We start from the raw sequence: 8459 nt of genomic DNA, 5'->3' as shown, positions 1-8459 counted from the left end.
GATGAACAAGGTAATTCTCATCCTCAACTTGAGGCCTCTTAGGTGGTGAGACATCCAGCGACTTCTACAGATTGAATTGGCACACGATGGTCCAAACTGCTCCAACATCATTCAGGAAGAACCTGCTTTGTGCAAAGAGCTATTAGCAAGTTGCAGGGATGGGAAAAGGAGATGGAACTCGTTTTTTGAAAACTTAGCACGAGCAGGAACTTTTCACATATATTTAATCCTATGCCAAACGTCCAACCGTTTTACAGACGCGACACACTCAGAAGATTACCAGGTGGCTTAACCAAAGTCACATCGCTAGGATTCACATATCAGGACCGCTTGACTTCAAACTCACCTTTCTGTTAAAAAGGAAGAAGTTATTTCAGGCTTTAAGGGCATTCAGAATCAGTGGGAGAGACAAGCCACACAAATCTGAACCACCAGAGAACAAGTCTCAGGTGTGTGTGGGGAGCTGGTTCTCAGAAGAGACCAGCACGGGTCTCCTGGTGTCACAAGGATCCCGGGGTTGGGGTTTGGGCTGGTTCCTGAGGAAGGGGCGAGCTGTGCCAGGTGGCTGGGAGGAGGGCGCAGAATCTTGCCGTCCAGCTTGAACATAGGAGTGGTAGTTCTGTGTCTGCAGCACAGTGAGGACGTACACCTAGACCCAGCAGGACCTTTCTGCTCCATATTGTCAGGCATATTGTTAGGGTTGAGAGTCTGATGAGCCAGACCAAGAGGTTTGGATGTAGATTCCAACAGAAATAGGAGCTTATAACCGCAGGCACTGTTTGAAGAAGGGTGGGACTAGGTATAACATCGTCTGCTCGTCTGGGTCGCTGAGCTGTCTCCAATCCCCCTAATGTTAGTCCTTCCCAGGCTTTTCAAACCCCTGACCCTGACGAGTTCTCCCTCAGGTACCTGGAGGACCTGGTTGGTTGGAAAGGAGAGCATCATTTCTAGAACGCTGCTACTCCTTTCTAGGACTTCAGTTACCCTTTTTATGCTATTCAAACAAATCAGAGATTATTTTCCCAAGTACTAGGAATCTGTCACACACAGATTCCCACAGAACTCAGGGAGGCTTGTCCTCAGCGGAAGCGGCGTTTGCTGCCAAGAGGCACACACATGCCACTCAGCTGCTAAGTGGTGGGAGGTGTCCCTGCCCTGACCCTTTCTTTGGCTCTGCTAATTGTAACACAGCTCTAAGTTGAATAAACTTCTTTCTCCTACAACCAGAAAGGAGATCTTATGACACTGGGAAGTAAAAAGAGACTCAGCAAGAAATGAAAAGAGACCTTTAAAGAAAACACCCATGTGTGAGACTGTCCCACATTCATTAAGAAACACCCTCCTGTGCTCCATGGGATTATCGTTAACCACATAAAGTTAATAAAGTTTCCTGGTCTCCCTTCCTCCTGAGATACTTAAGAGATGTGATCTATTTTTTTTTAAGTTAACATGGCTCTAATTATGTGCCAAGCACTGTTCTAGCACTTTACAACTATTAACATTCTTTTTTTTTTTTTTTTTTTTTGCGGTACGTGGGCCTCTCACTGCTGTGGCCTCTCCCGTTGCGGAGCACAGGCTCCAGACGCGCAGGCTCAGCGGCCATGGCTCACGGGCCCAGCCGCTCCGCGGCATGTGGGATCTTCCCAGACCGGGGCACGAAGCCATGTCCCCTGCATCGGCAGGCGGACTCCCAACCACTGCGCCACCAGGGAAGCCCTTAACATTCGTTTTTACCTACTCTTGGATGAACTCTTTAAATATATTCCCCTGTGAAAAGAGGTCTGACCTAATGTATTTGCTTATCTCCTTGCAAAATAATTTCCCCCAACTCTTCACTGCCTATATCCTAGTGAAGAAGAAAATCCCTTCAAGACAGGTATTCCGCTTGGAGCCTGAGCACCCTCATCCTATTTCTGCCACTTGTCGCAATGACCTGCAACCGTGGGCCAGTAAGTCAGTGCACCTTAGGGCTTTAAGTTGAAAGGGTAGAGTTGGAAGTTGCCAGTGTAGCATCGGTAGGCATGTGTAATTCTGTGACGATATCCTGTAGACTGTGGGGGACCTTGCTGGTGATGGTGCGGGGTCGAGAATGAGTGCCAGAAGAGCTGGGGGTAGCAGCCATCCCACCATTAGGGAAGCCAGGTAGGATGTTGTTGCACTAGAAGCAGATGATGGCTGAAGAGAAGAGACGAGAATGGATGTTATAAAACACTAAGGATAGGAGAGTGAAGGGTGGCTCTGTGGGGTGGGCTCTTGAGGAGAACGGGGATGGGTACAGACCAGCTTGGGGTGGGAAAGGATGAATTGTTTGGGCAGGATACTGTTCAGCTGCTGTGGGACATCTCTATGGAAATGTCAATAACAAAGCTGGGGAATTGAAACAAGTGCAACAGAGGTAAATGCTATTTATATGTGATAACGTTACGTGCCCTGAGAACAGAGACGGTATTCACTGATGTATCCCAAGCACCTAGAAAAGTATTGAGCACAGAGTCTGTGCTTAATAAGCACCTGTTGACCGAATCATCAACGTAAAGGTAATGAAAGCTCTTTAAATTTGTGCCTCTGTATTATTCACCGAGAGAATGGGAGCAAAAGCTGTCAGCTAAAACCTGAACGTCAGAAAGGGTTGGAGAAGAGTTCAGAAGAAAGCCCTCAAAGAGGCCCAGAATCTCAGATATGTGAGATATGGGGAGAGGTGTGGACAGGATCAGATCCTGCAGGAGGCCACAGAGAATGCAGTCTGAGGCACAGACCCGGTCTGATGCTTTGTGCGTGGGAAGGTGGCACCATGTTCACGGGCTTCGTGAGGTATTGGCTGAGAAGCTGAGGGTTGTTTGCCGAGGAAAAAAGAGGTGTAGGGATTAGAACCTGAAAGTCTAGAAAAGGCTGGGAAAGCTGTGATGGATCCTCAGGAGATTCATAAAAGGGTCACCAAGCAGGGCTCAAAGGGGAAGCTAGACGTCGTGAGTTTGTGGTAGGGTTAGGCAGGCAATGCCCAGGCAGGGCCACGGCACCTCACCCACCTTGGAGGACCCTCTCTACAAATAGCAATTACTTCCTCCTTGACAGACTCCTGATCAGCTACCACCAAAGGGTGGTGCAGGTTTGCCCTGGGGAGTTAGCCCGGAAGGCACTGGCTTGCTGGCCCATGGCTGGGGGCCTGGGGACTAAGATGGCACCTAATGGGCCTGTATTGACCCCACGCCCGTTCCTTCCCCATCTTTGCATCCGTTCATTCCTTCACCAGCGGGCGTTCCTGAGAGTCTGCTAAGTGCCAGGCTGCGAGCTTGGTGCTGGGGAGGCAAACATGAGGAAAGCAGCGCCTTCCCTCAGGGGCCATAAGCAACCTGCAGGGCAACCTCACCCACTTGCTGTGCCTCCCAGAGGTCTTGTGTGACTGGGTCCTGATGTGAACCCTGCTCTGGTGCAGCAGGTGGGCGAGGTGGACCAGAGCTGGGAGGTGAGCTCTGGGCAGACTCCACGGTCAGGGAAAAGGCAAGTTTGCTGTTGTAACGTCTGAAACCTGTGTATTTTGGTAAGCTTTAGCTGTCTTTTAGTTCCTGGATTCGGTTCCCTTTTGTTTCTCCCTAGGCTTTTTGTCTACCGTCCTTTGAAAATTTATAGCCTATCTTGGTTGAGCCAAAGGGAACGAGAGAATGGAAATGGATGTTCAGACTGTTGGGGTCAGAGAGAAAGTCAGGCAGTAAACCCTGCCACCAGGTGCCATGGGCACAGCACCAAACAGGATAGGAAAACTCAAAAGGGGTGCACCTGGAGACCCACCTACGCAGAGCTTTCCTGTTGTATTCTGGGAAGATTTTAAGAATGGAAACTATTCTGTATCAGGAGCCTGCAGCCTTCCCTAGGATCATAGCTCTAGGCTAGGATGGGGGAGGCTGTGGATGGCTGCACTTTTCTTCTCTCCAGTAATGAGGCTTCTACTTAGGAATTGACCATAAAATCTTCTAGAAATGTAATAGGGAAGAACAAATCTGACTCCACATTGGAGCTAGCTTTTTTTTAATTTGTTTTGTTTTATTTGTTGTTGTTGTTTTTACTTTTAACCTTTGTAGGCTATTAGGTTTGCTACAAGTTAAGAATGTTGCCTACAGCCTGAAATATACAGGAGAGCCCCAGAGCTCTGACCTTTAAAGGTATAACACTTTTCCATTCATATAGAGATTAAATGTTGCAGAACAGAGAATAACATTTGTCTTGTTGGAGGTTTGTGGGAACATTGTGACCAGACCTACCTAAACAGCTGCAAGAACAAAGCATTCAGGCACCAAAAAGTTTGCAGCAAACAACCACACCTCCTCTCCGTTTAGTATAAAAGAAGCCTGAGGGACTTCCCTGGTGACCCAGTGGTTAAGAATCCGCCTTCCAGTACAGAGAGTTTGATCCCTGGTCAGGGAACTAAGATCCCATATCCTGCATGCCGCGAAGTGCAGCCAAATAAGTAAAGAAAGAAAGAAGAAAGCCTGATTTCTAACTCTGTTAAGATGGTTCTTTGGGACACCAGTCCACCATCTTCTCAGTATGCTGGCTTTCCAAATAAAGTCACTATTCCTTGACCCAACAACTCATCTCTTGATTTTATTGGCCTGTTGTGCAGTGAGCAGTATCAGCTTGGTAACAGAGGGAGTGGGATTTCTGGCTCAGGAGGAGAGGCTGGGAACAGCTCATGAGCGGGCTGTGATGTGCCCTTCCCCGGGTGGCTACCACGGCCTCTGCATTGGTGCTCGGTACAGAGGGTCAGCCCAGACAGGAGGAGACCTGCCCTCTGAGTGAGCGTCGCCCAGGCCTGGGGCTGCTTCCGGGGGCTTCAGGATGCTGTAGCCAGAGAGCAGCAGAGGGAGGGTGGGGAATGGGGCGCAGGAGTGGGGTGCAGGCTCTGGCAACCTCCCCACGCTCCCCACCCACTTTCTCTCATCAGTCCTGGCAACAGGGCCTACTTTGTGGGATCATTTGTGATCGTGGCTGCACGTGCAGCCTCAGGCTCTGCCCCACAGGCACCTGGGAACTGCCCAGCACCCTTTGGAAGGTGTTGACCAGGTGCTGATGGGATGGCCAGGGGGCTCAGAGCAGGGACAGGGAGGCCCAGGGAACTCAGAGTTGGGGAGGAAGAGTCCTTCTAGTATAAAAGAAACTCTAGGGAATTCCCTACCAGTCCAGTGGTGAGGACTTTCACAGCCAGGGCCCAGGCTCAATCCCTGGTAAGGGAACTAAGATCCCACAAGCCAAGTAACCAGGCCAATCAGTCAGTCAATCAATCAATAAACTCCCTAAGTACAGTTCTCCACAGAGGTGGGGGAATCTGCCAGGAATAGGGGCAGGGGTCTTCCCAGCCTGACTCAGGGTCCTGTGATTCCCTCCAGTCTTCCAGCTGCCTGGGCTGCTACCAAGGCACAGGCCTCATGGGGGCGCTGCTCCCCCTCTGATAGCATGGCTCAAGGCAGCCAGGATGGGCCCACCGCTTAGGGAAGTCCCCGAAGGGGCGGCAGAGTCACTGGAGGGAGAACACCGCTTTATCACCCTGAGCTTGCTCTTGACCACAGACAGGCTGCTACCCTGGTCTGCCGGGTCCTCAGCCCTCGCCCCTCAAACAGGAAAGCAGGGCCCCCCACCCATGACCAGCTGACCCAGCGGCCCCCCAGGTGAGCAGCTCCCTGAGGAGGGCAGGGCCTGCCCAGCTGCCCAGCTTTTCCCCTTCAGCACCTGCCCTGTCTCTGCAGCACGAGGCCCTCCAATCCACAGACGGCTTTTCCGTCTGACTCCTTGGTCTCTCTCAAGCGCTCCTACAACTGCACTGAGCCCTCCCTCCTGTCCACCTCATCTTCCTCTGGCTTTCCCTTTTTTCTGGTACATCTCCACCTCGGGAGCAGCCCTCTCCCCTCTCCTCCCCTGGTTAACCAGCTGTGTAAAGAGCTGCCAGGGCTGGGCTGATGGATGGGCCCTTCCCCCGCTCTGCTCTTCCTCAGGCCTCCCCTTGTCCCCACGCCTCCCTTCTGGCCCTTTCTCCTCACCTCTGCCTCCACCACTCATTTTTACCATCAAGGAAGGACACCAAGGGGAAAGGGCCTTCTGGATAAGCAAGTGGAGAGGTGGGTCAGGGAGATAATAGGGGTGTGCAGGCAGCTCCTGCAGATAAGGCTTTCCTGGACTCCCTGGGGAATGCCCTATGAATGGGGGAGAATGCTCCCGATCCTTCTGTACTTCCCTGTCCCTGACAGAGCAACGCCTGGAGTGGGGTGGAAAAGCAGGGTGGTGTTGAAAAGGGCTGGGGACTTAGTGCAGCCAGAACTGAATTTGGATCTCAACTCTGACGGTTATTAGCTGCATGATCTGGGGCAGGTTAAGCCTCAGTTTCTCCATCTGTAAAGCACAGATAATACTGTCTGCCTCACAGCGCCTGGCACCAAGTGTAAGCTCAATAAATGTTGGTTCCTGTCCCTGCTGTCAGGGTGCTGGGTCACCCTTTTCCCTGAAATCCCTCATAGATTCCACCCAAAAGGTAACCCTTTCCTACATGCCCTCTATATACCAGGCACACTTCTACCCACAACGTCATGTAACCCCTCTGTTTATAATTAGGAAAGCTGGAACGCAGAGGGGTTACCAGTGACCAGAGTATTAGCAGAGGGCCGAGGCAGAAGCAAGGAGCCTGAGCGCAGAGCCCCAGGATGGGCTAGCCAGCAGCAGCAGGTTGCTGGGAAGGAGCCGAGAAGAGTTTTGCTGAGAAACTCAACTGTGCAAGTGCCTCCCAGGGCCTGGGTGGCAGTGAGAGCCCAGGCTCTGCACCTGACCCTGTCACTTGCTGGGTGACCTTGGGGAAGTCCTTTTCCCTCTCTGAGGCTCGGCTTCCTCTTCATTTTGCAGGGGTATGGGACAGAGATGGACTGCGTGCGTTGTGAGGTCTCTTCCTGCCCTGAACGTTCTGTTCCCTCTCCTGCAAAGGGATCCAGCCTTGTGCGTGTAGGGCAGGGCTGCAGCTTAAGGCTGTTCATAGAGTAAAAATCTAGTCCTCGTTTTCCCCACTCTCTATTTCCTCACTCTTCCCCACCCCCATCCTGTCACTTGGGGCCTGTAATCAATGAGTCGTAAAATGAGAAAGTAGCAGGAACTAGCAAAGCATGGACAGCAGCTGGGGCAGCCTTGGTGCCCAGTGTGAGGGACTGCTAGCCCTTTGCCCGCGCCCAGCCTCCCGTGCTAGACTCAGGCCAGCAGCGACTCACCCATCCTGGTCGAGGGGCCCCCAGCTGAAGATCAGAATGGGAAGGCCTATTTTCAACCGGTCCAAAGACCACACCGTAAAACAAGTAATGAAATCTACGTGTATTAACGTGGAAAGACGCACCCAGGATGTATGGCTGAATCATAAAAGCAGGTTACATGTTATCACCTATAATGTAATCCTCTTATGTTATTACGAAGAAGTCTTTGTACATACAAGAAAATATGGGCAGAGAGACTGTGAATACCAGTTCTCTCTGGGAGTAAAAGTATAGGGGAATCATTCACTTTCTACTTTATACACTTTCCTTTGATAGGTTTTTATTTATTTATTTTTATTTTTGGCCACACTGCACAGCTTGTGGGATCTTAGTTCCCCAGCCAGGGATCGAACACATGCCCCTGGCAGTGGAAGCACAGAGTCCTAACCACTGGACTGCCAGGGAATTCCCTCCTTTGATAGGTTTTTAAAGCGAACATATATTGCCTTTATAATTTAAAAAAATCAACACAATTTAATAATAAAGATATTTCCATTTTGGGGGAGAAGCCTTGCAGAAATATGCATGAGCTAATGAAAATGCTCCGGGTCTTTGCTTCAGGCTGGAGTTATATCAACCTATGATGGGAAGGCCGGTGGACTCCTGCACTATATCCAAAACAAAAGCACAAAGGGCTTGTTTTTTTAAGAGAAAATGAACAATCCCTTAAAGAGATTTGTAAGGTCAAATCTGTCGAAATATATGATTCAACGTATATGAGGCAAAGGGAGGATAATTGTAAAACAGGTCCTTGGTGTCCACAGCTCAAACCTGGACTTGGGGTTGGCTGCTGTGAGGCAGGGCTGGGGCAGTCGGGACGGAGGGCTGCTCCCCAGCACCTCACACAGCTTGAGAACAAAGCCAAATCAGCACCGTGGTCCAACTCCTCTCTCCCAAATGGCTGCAGCTTCCCGCCAACAAGCCCAAGGCCACCCTGGCCTGTGGGAGCCTTTCAGAATGACTCCAGTATCCCTCAGCTCTTTGCCATCCAGCTTTCTCCTATAACCAATCCCAGAATGAATGGGCATCTCCCTGAGCCAAGGACCCAGGCTCAAGCACACTGCCAAGTAGGGGAAGGCAGTAAAGGGACTGGCGGGTTTCAGCCTACATCAGAATGGATATTTGAGGGTGGAGAGGATGGAGAGGGTGGGAAGGGGGTAGGGGGGCTGTGCAAGGTCACTC

The sequence above is a fragment of the Aethalodelphis obliquidens genome, unplaced genomic scaffold (assembly GCF_003676395.1).
Source record: "Aethalodelphis obliquidens isolate GAN/ISIS:26980383/991018 unplaced genomic scaffold, ASM367639v1 scaffold12, whole genome shotgun sequence".
Taxonomy (NCBI): domain Eukaryota; kingdom Metazoa; phylum Chordata; class Mammalia; order Artiodactyla; family Delphinidae; genus Aethalodelphis; species Aethalodelphis obliquidens.
Note: the sequence above shows the minus strand (reverse complement) of the source record.